This window comes from Panthera leo, chromosome A3 (genome assembly GCF_018350215.1).
Source record: "Panthera leo isolate Ple1 chromosome A3, P.leo_Ple1_pat1.1, whole genome shotgun sequence".
NCBI classification, from domain to species: Eukaryota; Metazoa; Chordata; class Mammalia; order Carnivora; family Felidae; genus Panthera; species Panthera leo.
Window position 1 is genome coordinate 49,842,518 of NC_056681.1, and position 14,776 is coordinate 49,857,293.

The 14,776-nt window shown below is 38.6% G+C and overlaps 1 protein-coding gene across 2 annotated transcripts in view; it reads right to left on the bottom strand.

Annotated features, from left to right (window-relative positions):
* ABHD12 (abhydrolase domain containing 12, lysophospholipase) overlaps positions 1–14,776 on the bottom strand; it is an 84,809-nt gene that overhangs the window by 28,495 nt on the left and 41,538 nt on the right. The gene's annotated exons all lie outside the window — the stretch shown is intronic.

Below are 14,776 nucleotides of genomic sequence, written 5' to 3' on the forward strand. Positions count from 1 at the left end.
TCAGGTCATAATCTTGTGGTTCATGGGTTCGAGCCCTGCATTGGGCTCTGCACTGGCAGTGTGAAGCCTGCTTGGGATTCTCTCTCCCTCTTCTCTGCCCCTCCCCCTCCCCCACTAGTACTCACTTTCTCTCCCTCTCAATAAATAAACTTTAAAACAATTCTAGAAGAGGCATAACTATAGGGACAGAAAAACAGAACAGTGGTAGCTGGAAGGTAGAGGGAGATTGCAAGGGGCACAGGGAACTTTTAGAGTGATTGAAATAATTTTATCTTGATTGTGGTTACACATCTGTATGTGTAAATAATATCTCAATAAAGCTGATGACAAACATGCATATCTGATAATAAAATTCATTCACTCATTCAACTGGTTTAATCAATGCTATTACTGAGTACCTAGCACTCTTTGGGCAGTAGATACTTAGGGCAGCAAAGGAGGGCATCTATATCCATGCTGCACTCCCAGCTCAGCTGGACAGACACAGAGATCTGAGACAGGCACCTGGTGCAAGGTGATCCAACCCAGTCTGGGCTGCCACTAGGCCACTGGGAGGAAACACTTAAGTTAGGAATATTGGAATTAACTAGATCATATGGAAGAACAGTTTAAATGGCGTCTTAAATTCCATTCACAATCTGTCCTTTCAGTGATGACGGGTGTACAACATTGTGGTTAAAGGTGCTGGCTCTAAAGTCAGATGATCTAGTCCAACATCCAACCTAGCACTTAATAGCTGTGCAATCTTGGACAAATTATTTAACATCTCTGAACTGTGGTTTCCTCCCTGCACGAAAGGCATAAAAATGGTACCTCCTTCATGAGGCTCCTGGAAGGATTACACAATAATACATGTAGATTGCATACCTGAGTCCCAGGTCCACAATATAGCTAAGCTGTTATCACCATCTTCTTATTCTCATTAAAGGAAAGAACATAGTGGGCATAGTTAAGGACCCTGAAAAGGAAGGTTGGGCACAATGTGAGAGGTCCAAAGAGGCCAAGAAGAATTCAGACTTCATTCTGAGAGAAAATGGAGAGCCCATAACAAAGAAAATAGCCTGCAATCAAATGCACAGCCATCAAACACCAGATGCAAAGCTCACGCTTGTGTCCTCTGCTTCAGCCACATTGGCGATTCCTATGTCCCTCACACAATTTGTTCACTCAGCCTCCAGAGCCTGCATAAATCTGCTCAACTGTAAGGTATTCAAGTAGCTCATAATTTTATGTCCTCAGTGAAAGGAAAGCATATGCCCACACAAAGACTTGATAAAAAAAACATTCACAGAAGTTTTACTCAAAACAACCACTGAAATAATGCAAATGTCTATCAACGGGTGAATGGATAAACAAACCATAGTTTGTTCTTAGAATGGAACACTACACACACAATAAAAGGAGCTAACTATTGATAACATGCAACCATGGATGAATCTCAAAATAATTATACTGAGTGAAAGAAGCCCAACAATATTGCCCAGGACACTAGCAGACTGCTGTTTTGATATATCAGTTCACCTAAAAAAGTATTCCTATTCATTAGTAAAATCAACATTGTATTTTCTGTGCTATTTCAGGGTGGTTCTTCTTCATAGATGGTGGCTTTTCATCTTCCTCATATTTTGGAATAGTTTATATAAGATGGAAACTGTTCCTTATAAAGTTAAAAGAATTTATCAAGAAGAAATAAGGATGATATAAACAATGGGGAAAAGATATAATTTACTTCATCTCTTTACTTAAGTAATTATTACCTACTTCTTGTGACAATTTTGTTAATTTTCTCAGAAATTCCTTTAGTTGCAACCCTTACTTATTGCTGGTAGTATTGCTATTAATGTACTTACCCTTGCTAGAAGCATTCCTTGTTCTTGATTACTGATAAGAATGAACATTTCCCACACAGCTGAAGAAAGCATCACCTTCATTTAGCACCTGCACGTGACCTGGTGTAATCACGGAGGTCCACCTTTCTCTATGCTGCACCCATCCTCATGAAGAGGAAAAATTTTTGCCATAGCTTGAACAATGATTCAGTATACATGTCTTTAGAGGTTACTCATATTATCAGTACCATAAACAGATAACCAGAAGCACTTGTCAAGAAATAGAAAGGAGCTGTAGAAACGAATATAATGAAGAGACTTAGGATATAGCCCATCAGGGGAGCCTGGGTGGCTCAGTCAGCTAAGTGTCTGACTCTTGATTTCATCTCAGGTTGTGATCCCAGTGTCATGGGATTGAGCCACGCATCCAGCTTGGCACTGAGCATGGAGCCTGCTTGGGATTCCCCCCACCCCTTGCCTCTCTTCCCCACTCATGCTCTCTCTCACTCTCTCAAATAAAATAAAATTTAAAAAAAGGATATAGCCCATCAGTTACATTCTTGGGCATTTATTCCAAAGAAATGAAGACTTAATTTCATGCAGGAACTTGTACATGTATGTTTATAGCAGCTCTATTCATAATAGCCCCAACTCAGATGTCTTTCAAGAAGTGAATGGATAAACAAACTGTCCATACTGGCCATGGAATACTACATAGCCATAAAAAGGAACGAACTATTGATTGTGCAACAACTTGGATGAACCTGGGAATTATACTGAGCTTAAAAAGTCAATCAATCCCAAAAGGTGACATTTTGTAAGTTCATTTATAAAAATGTTCTTGAAATGACAAAGTGATAGAGATGGAGACAAGACTAGTGGTTGCCTGGGTTTAGGGAGGGGAGGGAGAGGGTGAGGGTGGCAATAAAGGGTAGCGCAAAGGAGCCTGGTTGGGTGGGTGGGGGTACAGATTAGTACCTTGATGTGACAGTGGTTCCACAAAGCTACACATGTAATGAGACTGGACAGCATTACACACACACACACACACACACACACACACCCCTACACACACACACGAGTGTATTTTTAACTGGTGGAATCTGAATAAGCTCTTGGATTGCATCGATGGCAATCTCCTTAGGCTGCTTTTGTACTATGGTTGTGTTATGTTACATCAAATTGAAGAAGGCTGGTGGATGGGAACAGTGGACACCATTGTACATTTCAGTACAATTTCTATGAATCTATAATTATTTCAAAATAAAAAAAAAGGAAAGTAACACAAAATCTAAAAGACAGAAAGTACAATATAAGTAATCATTAATAAATCTGACCAATCTGCTGGACTTCATGTTACCTCAATCTGTCCAATATTAGCCCCATTTTCACAGAGCACAAAGCAAGTCCCAAGGATTTGAGTAACTTGCCTCCGGACAAGAAGCCTAGCAAAGTGTGTGGGGGCAGGCCATGCTGACATCCCCATGTTCTTCCAGGACTACTGAGGATCCCCCATTCCTTCATCCTGGCCTCTCCTTCTGGAGAAGCAGCCCAAACCAGAGGTAAGAGGCCCAGAGTACCCAATGTGCAATCTGGGATTTTCTCCCAACTAAAGATAGATGTTTCTGACAGGGGACTTTTTAACAAATTATTCTAGAAAAGAAAAATTTGTGCAATTTACACCTTTCTGCTGCCTCCTTAGAAGGGTAGATCCTGAAGCAAGACTTGGCTGGACTGGTTGGTAAGGACGTGAGAGGGAGCCAAGACCTGTACCTAAGAGGGAGCGCGGGATGGAAAAAGGCCACAGAAAGGCCAAGGGGTCTGGGCAAGCAAGCCAGGAGCCCAAGGGGAAATGGGGAGGCTGCAGGCTGATGTTCAGCTGATTCCAGCGTGGTCCTGGTGATCAATAGAACACACAGCAGTGAGCCCAGAAATAGAGCCACATAAATACAGTTAACTGATCTTTGAAAGTAATACAATGGGAAATAAAGAGTCTGGTCTACAGATGGTGCTATAATAAGTGGATATCCACATGATAAAAAAGGAATCTAGACATAGACTTATACCCTTCACAAAAATGAACTCATAATGGCTCATAGAGCTACATGTATAATGTGAAGCTATCAAATTCCTACAAGATGGCAGAAGAAAACATAAGTGACCTGGGGTGGGGGGGGGGGAGTGGTGGTGGTGGTGAAGACTTCTTAGATACCACCTCAAAGGTACAATCCACTAAAGAAATAACTGATAAGTTACACTTTATTCAAATTAAAAACTTCTGCTCTGCCTATGACAGTATTAAGAGAATGACAAGAGAAGCTACAGACTGGGAGAAAATATTTGCAAAAGACACATCTGATAAAAGACTAATGTATAAAATACACAAAGGATTTTCTTAATTAATTTATTTTTTAATTTATATCCAAGTCAGTTAGCATATAATGCAACAATGGTTTCAGGAGTAGATTCCTTAACACCCTTACCCATTTATCCCAGCACCCCTCCAGCAACCCTCTGTTTCTCTAAGAAACTCTTTTAAAGTTTCTTATGTTTTGTCCCCTTCCCTGTTTCTATATTACTTTTGCTTCCCTTCCCTTATGTTCATCTGCTTTGTATCTTAAATCCCTCATATGAATGAAGTCATATCATATTTGTCTTTCTCTAATTTTGCTTAGCATAATACCCTCTAGTTCCATCCACATAGTTGCAAATGGCAAGATTTCATTCTTTTTGATTGCCAAGTAATACTCCATTGTATATATATGTATATACACCACATCTTCATCCATCGATGGATATCTGGGCTCTTTCCATACTTTGGCTATTGTTGATAGCGTGGCTATAAACATTGGGGTGAATGTGCCCCTTTGAAACAGCATACCTGCATCCCTTGGATAGACACCTACTAGTGCAATTGCTGGGTTGTAGGGTAGTTCTATTTTTATTTTTTTGAGGAACCTCCATACGGTATTCTAGAGTGGCTGCACCAACTTGCATTCCCCTCATCAGTGCAAAAGAGATCCTCTTTGTCTGCATCCTTGTCAACATCTGTTGTTGCCTGAGTAGTTAATGTTAGCCATTCTGACAGGTGTGAGGTGGTATCTCATTGTGGTTTTGATTTGTATTTTCCTGATGATGAGTGATGTTGAGCATTTTTTCATGTGTTGGTTGGCCATCTGGCTGTCTTCTTTAGAACAGTGTCTATTCATGTCTTTTGCCCATTTCTTCACTGGATTGTTTTTGGGGTGTTGAGTTTGATAAGTTCTTTATAGATTTTGGATACTAACCCTTTATCTGATATGTCATTTGAAAATATCTTCTCCTATTCCGTTGGTTGCCTTTTAGTTTTGCTGATTGTTTCCTTCACTGTGCAGAAGATTTTCATTTTGATGAGGTCCCAATAGTTCATTTTTGCTTTTGTTTCCCTTGCCTCTGGAGACATGTTGAATAAGAAGTTGCTGCAGCCAAAGTCAAAGAGGTTTTTTCCTGCTTTCTCCTCAAGGATTTTGATGGCTTCCTGTCTTACATTTAGGTCTTTCATCCATTTTGAGTTTATTTTTATGTACGGTGTAAGAAAGTGGTCCAAGTTCATTTTTCTGCATGTCGCTGTCTAGTTTTCCCAGCACCATTTGCTGAAGAGAGTGTCTTTATTCCATTGGATATTCTTTCCTGCTTTGTCAAAGATTAGTTGGCCATATATTTTGGGTTCATTTCTGGGTTCGTTCTCTATTCTGTTCCATTGATCTGAGTGTCTTTTCTTGTGCCAGTGCCATACTGTCTTGATGATTACAGCTTTGTAATACAGCTTGAAGTCTGGGATTGTGATGCCTCCTGCTTTGGTTTTCTTTTTCAAGATTGCTTTGGCTATTCGGGGTCTTTTCTGGTTCTATACAAATGTTAGGACTGTTTTTGCTCTAGCTCTGTGAAGAATGCTGGTGTTATTTTGATAGGGATTGCTACAAAGGACTCTTAACATTTCTCAACAATGAGAAAATAACCCAATTTGAAAAAGGGCAAGAGACCTGAACCTCTTCAAAGAAGGTATACAGATGAGAAGTATGTGAAAAAAGGCTGAACATCATATGTTATTGGGGAATTGTACATTAAAACAATGAGATACCACTATACACATATTACAATGGCCAAAACCCAAAATATGTACGATGCCAAATACTGGTGAGGACGTGAAACAATGGGAACTCTCAATGCTGGCAGGAACACAAAAGGGTTCAGCCTCAATGGGAGACAGTTTGGCGCTTTCTTAGAAAACTAAATATACTCTTACCATGCCATCTGGCAATCGCACTCCTTGATATTCAGCCAAATGAGTAGAAAATCTAAGTCCACACAAAAACCTGTTCACAAATATTTATAGTAGCTTTATTCATAATTGTTCAAAGCTGGAAACAATGAACATGTCCTCCAGTAGGTAAATGCATACACAAACTGTGGTACAACCAAACAATGGGATGTTACTTAGCCTAAAATGAAATGAGCCACCTAACCATGAAAGGACATAGAGGAAACTTAGTATTACTCAGTGGAACTTAATGTTACTGAGTGAAAGAATCCAATCTGAAAGGACTACATACTGTGTGATCACAGCTATATTACACCTTAGAAAAGGCAAAACTATGGAGACAGTAAAAAAATTAGTGGTTGCCAGAGGTTAGCAGGGATGGAAGGATGAACAGGCAGAGCACAGAGGATTTTTAGGGCAGTGAAACTATTCTACCTGACACTACAAATGGTAGGGATATGTCATTACACATTTGTTACAACCTCCAAATGTACAACACCAAGTTGAACCCTAATGTAAACTATAGACTTTGAATGATGATATGTGACTATAGGCTCATTGACTGTAATAAATGTATTATTGTGGTATGGGATGTCAGTAGTTGGGGAGGTTGCATGTGTGGGGCAGAGGTATACTGCAAGTGTCTGTACTTCCTGTTCGATTTTGCCAGGAACCTGAAGCTACTCTAAAAACAAAGTTTAAGATAGTCAAACTCATAGAATCAGAATAGAATGGTGGTTGTCAGAGGCTGCAAGGAGAGGGAAATTGGAGATATTAATCAAATGTATCAAGTCTTGGGGCACCTGGGTGGCTCAGTCAGTTAGGCGTCTGACTCTTGATTTCGACTCAGGTCATGATCTCACAGTTGGTGAGGTTGAGCCCCATGTTGGGTTCTGCACTGACAGCATAGAGCCTCCTTGGGATTCTCTCTCTCTCTCCCTTTCTCTCTGCCCCTCCCCTACTCTTTCTCTCTCTCTCAAAATAAATTAATAAACTTAAAAAAATGCATGAAGTCTCAATCATGTAAGATGATTAAGTTCAAGAGATCTACTACACAACATCACTATACAACATCATCCCTACATGTAGCTAACAATACCACATTGTACACTTCACATCTTAAAAGAATAGATATGTTAAGTGTTTTTATGACAATAAAATAAAATTTAACAATACAGTTGTTGTTTTTTCAAAAATGAACAACAACAAAAATGTTTCTTGTAGCTATCAAGTGTTTCAAGACTCCTCAGGAAACCTGAAACCAAAGATCGGAAATGAGGACAGTGCAGGAGTGGCAATTAGTGATTAGTAACTTTAGATGGAAACAAAAGCAAACAGCACACTAAGAAATTCACAGAACAAAACTATTTCATTTTGAAAACCCCATAGCTCTTGTTTTAGAAAATTTATACCATTATTTTAATCAGAAAATTATTGATTTGTAAATAAGTTCTGCAAGAGTCTCATAACTAAAGGACAAAGTTTTTATAATCTAGAAATAGAGCCTGTATGGCTTTCATCAAGGTACTCCTCTCTCCCAGACTGTAATGGTTCTCTATCTGCCTGTGAATGCTCCTGGATGGGTCTTTGGGGCATACTTCATTCCTTCTCATCCTGGCAGCTTTTTCTTGTAGAAGACATGAGTTTCTAGATTTCTTCTTTCTTTCTTTCTTTATCTTTTTAATTTGAGAGAGAGAGATAGAGGGCATGTGAGCCAGAGAGAGGGGGAGAGGGATAGAGAGCGTGAATCCCAAGCAGGCTCCACGTTCAGCACAGAGCCTGATGTGGGGCTTGGTCCCACAGCCTGGAACCACGACTTCAGCAGAAATCAATAGTCAGACGTTTAATCGACTGAGTCACCCATGCACCATGAGTTTCTAGCTTTCTGCAGCTATTTCTTAATATGAATACAGGCACACCTTGCTTTATTGTGCTTCACTTTACTGTGAACAGATAGGAGTTTTTACAAATTTGTGGCAACCCTGCATTGAGCACATTTATTGGTTACATTTTTCCAACAGCATCTGCTCCCTTCATGTCTCTGTGTCACATTTTGGTAAGCCTCACAATTATTTCAGACCTTTTCATTATTATTATATTAGTTATGGTGATCTGTGATCACTGATTAGGACTTGCTGAAAGCTCAGATGATGGTTAGCAATTTTTAGCAATACAATATTTTTAATTAAGTTACATATATTTTTTAGACACAATACTATTATCCACTTAATAGAAAACAGTGTAAACATAACTTTTATACAACTTTAACTTTTACATACACTGGGAAACAAAAAAATTCACTTGATTAGCTTTATTCTTTTTTTTATTACATTTTTTTAATATTTATTTTTTTGAGAGAGAAACAGAGTGAGAACAGGGAAGGGCAGAGAGAAGAGGGAGACACAGAATCCGAAGCAGGCTCTAGGCTCTGAGCTGTCAGCACAGAGCCTGACGCAGGGAATGACCTGAGCTGAAATTGGACACTTAACCGACTGAGCCACCCAGGCTCCAATTAGCTTTATTCTGATATTTGTTTTATTGGTGGTCTAGAACTAAACCTGTAGTATCTCCAAAGTATGCCTGTATTTAATAACTATACATTCTTTTACTACCTGAGAGTATAAGTCCTCATAATGTAATTCCTCTAGATTTTATTTGAATCAGTGCTATGGTCAGGAATAAATCTTGTCAGCAAGTCTGAAAATCTTTTCAAAAGGCATACAGAGAAAAAAAAAGTCTATTACACTTGTATAATTGGCAAGATAAAAATGTTTCCATGTGTAAAAAAAGTTCAAACATAAGAAATACAAAATTGATTAACAAATCCATGAGCTATTTCTTCAAGAAAAAGCAAGAAAAAAAACAGTAAGTTTTGGTCTTGAAAGAGCATATACAAAATTAGGGATCAGAAAAGTGAGATAACCCCAGATGAGAACATTTCTTTTAATAGACAGTATTTGCTAAGTTAATAGATTTTGTTTTTGTTTTTTTTTTTGTTTTGTTTTGTTTTTTTTGAGAGAGAGAGAGAGAGAAAGAGAGAGTGAGCATGTGAGCGGGAGAGGGGCAGAGGAAGAGGGAGAGAGATCTTAAGCAGGCTCCACACTCAGCATGGAGCCCCACATGGGGCTCGATTTCATGATTTCACAACTGTGAGATCATGACCTGAGCTGAAATCAAGACTCGGACACTTAACCAACTGAGCCACCCAGGTGCCCTGAAAGCTAATAAAATTTTTATAATTCAATGATGCAGACAGACTATTTTGTAAGAAAAAATAAATAGTGACAATCCACTCAAATTGTGAGGAAAAAAAACAAATAAAACCTATGACCACAGGAGGAACTGGATAAAGCTATCAAAGAATTATGTCCCTGAAGGACATAATGAGCCCAGAAAGACTGACAGGCATTTCCCCCTAACTTTTAAGAAACAGATAATTATCATATCATACCATTAGTGGCAGAACCTGGGAAACCAGAGAGAATGTTCAAAATCAAAGCTGGTTTTATTATAATCGACAAATGGAATCAATATAGTACCACAAAGAAAATTACCAATGAATTTCAAAATACTAATAGAGATACAAAAATAAAAGCAAATTAGGTAGGAATGTAAAATAGTATAGCCGCTATGTAAAAAAAAAAATGTTAAACACAGAATTATATGATCCAGCAATTCCACTCTTGAGCATAGGTACCCAGAAGAATTGAAAACAGGGACTCAAACAAGATTCCTGTAGACCAATGTTTACAGCTACATTGTTTACAACAGCCAAAAGGTGGAAGCAACCCAAGTGTCCATTGACAGATGAATGGATAAACAAAATGTGAAACACACATGCAATGAAATATTATTCAGCCATAAAAGGGACTGAAATCACTATAAACACTGGAAGAGAAAAAATAGTTATCTTCACACAAAATCTAGAAGACTCAACTGAAAAACTATAAAAAGTTAATGAATGAGAAAGTGGTCACTTGCCAAATAGATTCCAATAGCTTTCCTACATACCAGAATTTACAAATTAAAATATGCACTGGAAAAGATCCATACCATAATTAGAAAAAAAAAATGTTTTTAATTCTCCAATAATCATCTTCTCAGGAAATCAGAAAACTATGGAACGTTATAGTCAGGAGTATGAGGTAAGATTTGGTAGAATAATGAAATTATATGTTCTTTTATAAAAAGTTAAGATTTCAAGATATCTTTTCTCTCTGTGATGTTATTGTAAATAGAACTGTTTTCTTAATTTCACTTTTAGATTGTTCATTGTGAATGTATAGAAATACTACTGATTTTGTGCAGTTAACCCTTGAACAACACGAGGGTTAGTAGCACCAACCCCCTGCACAGTCAAAAACCTGATTATGGGGCGCCTGGGTGGCTCAGTCGGTTAAGCGTCCGACTTCAGCTCAGGTCACGATCTCACAGTCTGTGAGTTCGAGCCCCGCGTCGGGCTCTGGGCTGATGGCTCAGAGCCTGGAGCCTGCTTCCGATTCTGTGTCTCCCTCTCTCTCTGCCCCTCCCCCATTCATGCTCTGTCTCTCTTTGTCTCAAAAATAAATAAACATTAAAAAAAAAAAAAAAAAAACCTGATTATAACTTTCGAGCCCCTAAAAATTTAACTACTAACAGCCTACGGTTGATCAAAAGCCTTACCTATTAATATTAACAGTCAATTAACACACATTTTGTGTACTGTATGCATTATATACTGTATTCTTACAATAAGTGACCCAGAGAAAAGACAATGTTATTAAGGTTGTAAGAGAAAAACAGAAATATACTGTAAAAAATCCATGTATAAGTGGACCCACACAGTTCCAACCTGCATTGTTCAAGGGTCAAATGTGTACTGATCTTGTATCCAATTACCTAGCTGAACTTACGAGCTCTAATAGGTTTTAGTAGATTCCTTATGATTTTCTCTATATAAGACTGTGTCATATGCAAACAGAGACATTTGTACTTCTTTTTTTCCAATCTGGATACCTTTAATTTCTTGCCTAATTGGCCTGGTTGGAACCTCCCACTACAGTGATGAATAGAAGTGGTAAGAGTAGACATCCTCCTTGTCTTATTTCAGTCATTAGGGGGAAAGCATTCAGTCTTTGTTATGTATGATGTTAGCCATGGGTTGTGTAGATGTCCTTTATCAGGCTAAGGAAGTTCCCTTCTATTTCTTGTTTGAGTGTTTTTATCATGTAAGGGTGTTGGATTTTTTCAAATAGTTTTTCTGTGTCTATTAAGATGATCATGTGGTTTTTGTCCTTTATCCTATTAATATGGTATATTTTATTAATTGATTTTTGAATGTTAAACCAGTCTTGCAGTCTTGGGATAAATCTTGCTTGTTCATGGTGTATAGTACCTTTTTCATATCTGCTAGTATTCCATTGAAGATTTCTGCATCTATATTAATAAGAGATATTGTGTAGCTTTTTTTTTTTCTTGTGACATATTTGCCTGGTTTTGGTATTAAGGTAATATTAACCATATAGAATAGACTGTGAAGTGTTTCCTCATCTTCTATTTTTTGGAAAAATTCATGAAGAATTGGTATTAATTCTTTAAATGTTTGCTATAATTTACCAGTGAAGCCATCCAGGCCTAGGTTTTTCTTTGTGGGTAATTTTTTTTTATTATTAATATTATTATTACTTCAATCTCCTTACTTGTATAGGTCTGTTCAGAGTTCCTATTTCTTCTTAATTCAGTTTCAGTAATTTGTGTTTATAGGAATTTGTCTATTTCATCTACACTATCTATTTTAGTAGCATACAATTGTTTAAAGTATTCCCTTATTATCCTTTTTATTTCTAAAAGGTCAGTAGTAACATCCCAACTTTCATTTCTGATTTCAGTTATTTGCATCTTCTCTTTTTTTCTTGGTCAGTCTAGATAAAGGTTTATTAGTTTTGTTTCTCTGTTCAAAGAATCAACATTTGGTTTCACCAATTTTCTCCATTGTTTTCCTAATTTTTATTTCATTAATTTTTGCTCTACTCTTATTTCCTTCTGCTGGCTTTAGATTTAGTCCAGTGTTGTTCTTTTTCCAGTGTTTTAAGGTAGGTTAGCTTACTGATTTGAGATCTTTTTAAAATTTTCCTATTTACAGGTATAAATTTCTAAGTAGTGCTTAAGCTACATTTTAAGTTTTGGTATGTTACGTCTTCATTTTCATTCATCTCTAAGTTGTTTCTAACCTCCCTTGTGATTTCATTTTTTTTTTTTAATTTAAAAAAAATATTTATTTATTTCTGAGACAGAGAGAGACAGAGCCTGAGCGGGGGAGGGGCAGAGAGAGAGGGAGACACAGAATCGGAAGCAGGCTCCAGGCTCTGAGCTGTCAGCACAGAGCCCCACGTGGGGCTCGAACTCACAGACCGCGAGATCATGACCCGAGCCTAAGTCCGAAGTTCAACCGACTGAGCCACCCAGGTGCCCCTCCCTTGTGATTTCCTTAATCTGCTGATTGTAAGGTGTTTGTTCTCATGAAACTTATGACCCTTAATATAAGGAATGCAATTTAAATATATAAAACAATTGGGAATGCAAGCTGGTGCAGCCACTCTGGAAAACAGTATGGAGGTTCCTCAAAAAACTAAAAATAGAACTACCCTAGACCCAGCAATTGCACTACTTGGTATTTATCCAAGGGATAGAGGTGTGCTGTTTTGAAGGGACACATGCACCCCAATTTATAGCAGCACTATCAACAATAGCCAAAGTATGGAAAGAGCCCAAATGTCCATAGATGGATGAAAGGATAAAGAAGATGTGGTATATATACATACAATGGAGTATTACTCGGCAATCAAAAAGAATGAAATCTTGCCATTTGCAACTACATGGATGGAACTGGAGGGTATTATGCTAAATGAAATGAGTCAGTCAGAGAAAGACAAGTATCATATTACTTCACTCATATGAGGACTTTAAGAGACAAAACAGATGAACATAAGGGAAGGGAAACAAAAATAATATAAGAACAGGGAGGCGGACAAAACATAAGAGACTCATAAATATGGAGAACAGATGGTTATTGGAGGGGTTGTGGGAGGGGGGGATGGGCTAAATGGGTAAGGGGCACTAAGGAATCTACTCCTGAAATCATTGTTTCACTATATGGTAACTAATTTGGATATAAATTTAAAAATATATAAATAAATATACAAACAAACAAATAAATAAAACATTGGTTTCTGCACTGACACAGCTGAAAACCTTATTTAATAGTGTCAAAAATCCACTTTGATTGAAATTCACTGAATTCATTTTAGTATGCACTCATGGGCTAACACCTGCAATGTGAAAAACAACTCAATATTCTCATGATGTCAACCTGGGCCAGGGCAGAAAGAGGGAGGGACTAGAGAGAAAGCAAGGAGTACAGCTGTCCCTGGGTGTGGGAGGAGAAAGTCTTAGATAATTGATGCAGGCTCAGATGCCACCAGGGACCAAGCAGGTAAATGGAAAGACAGGAAGCAGTCTCCTCTCCAATCAGGAGGAGACAGATGTTTTACGCTCTGAAGTAAACTTTATACCATTTCTGGTGGTGATCAGTCCCACCACAGCACTATATAACAGGGCTCCTAGACCTGCTGTGCCCACACCCCTGCAAAGAGGCAGCGTGCAGCCTAGGCGCAGGCAGTTGGACGTGTTTCCACTCCTGGCATGAAAAGCAAGCATGTGAGAACTTGAGGACCTGACTTTTGTCTTTCTTTACGTGTTTCAGACAATATCTAGACCAGTCATCTCCCACTCTTTTTGCTGTCTGACCCTCATAAGAATTCTAAAACTGTACTTCTTTGCACATTTTATTTTTTTAAATGTTTATGTATTTGAGAGAAAGAATGCAAGCAGGGGAGGGGCAGAGAGAAAGGGAAAGAATTCCAAGCAGGCTCCATGCTCTTAGAGCAGAGCCTGATGCAGGGCTTGATCTCACGACTATGATATCATGACCTGAGCTGAAATCCAGAGTGAGACACTTAACCCACTGAGCCACTCACCAGTGGGTGAGGCTTGAACTCACAACCTAAGAGATCAAGAGTCACAGGCTCTACTGACTGAGCCAGCCAGGCATCCCTCTTTGCACATTTTAAAGTTGACATCTAAAGCTTGTTATAAGCTGGGGCGCATGGATGGCTCAGTCGGTTGAGTGTCTGACTTCAGCTGGAGTCATGATCTTACAGCTGTGGGTTCGAGCCCCACATCGGGCTCTGTGCTGACAGCTTGGACTTGGAGTCTGCTTTGGATTCTGTGTCTCCCAGTCTCTCTGCCCCTCCCCTGCTCATGCTCTGTCTCTCTCAAAAATAAATAAACATTAAAAAAAAAAATAGGGGCACCTGGGTGGCTCAGTCAGTTAAGCATCCGACTTCAGCTCAGGGCATGATCTCACAGTTCGTGGGTTGGAGCCCCACATCTGGCTCTGTGCTGACAGCTCAGAGCATGGACCCTGCTTCAGATTCCGTGTCTCCCTCTCTCTCTCTGCCCCTCCCCTCCTCGCGTTCTGTCTCTCTCTCTCAAAATCAAACATTAAAAAAAAACTTTTTTAAATAATAAAATTTGTTATAAGTTTAATAGGGTGCCTGGCTTGCTCAAAGAGTGTGCAACTCCTCATTTGCAGTTGTGAGTTGGAGCC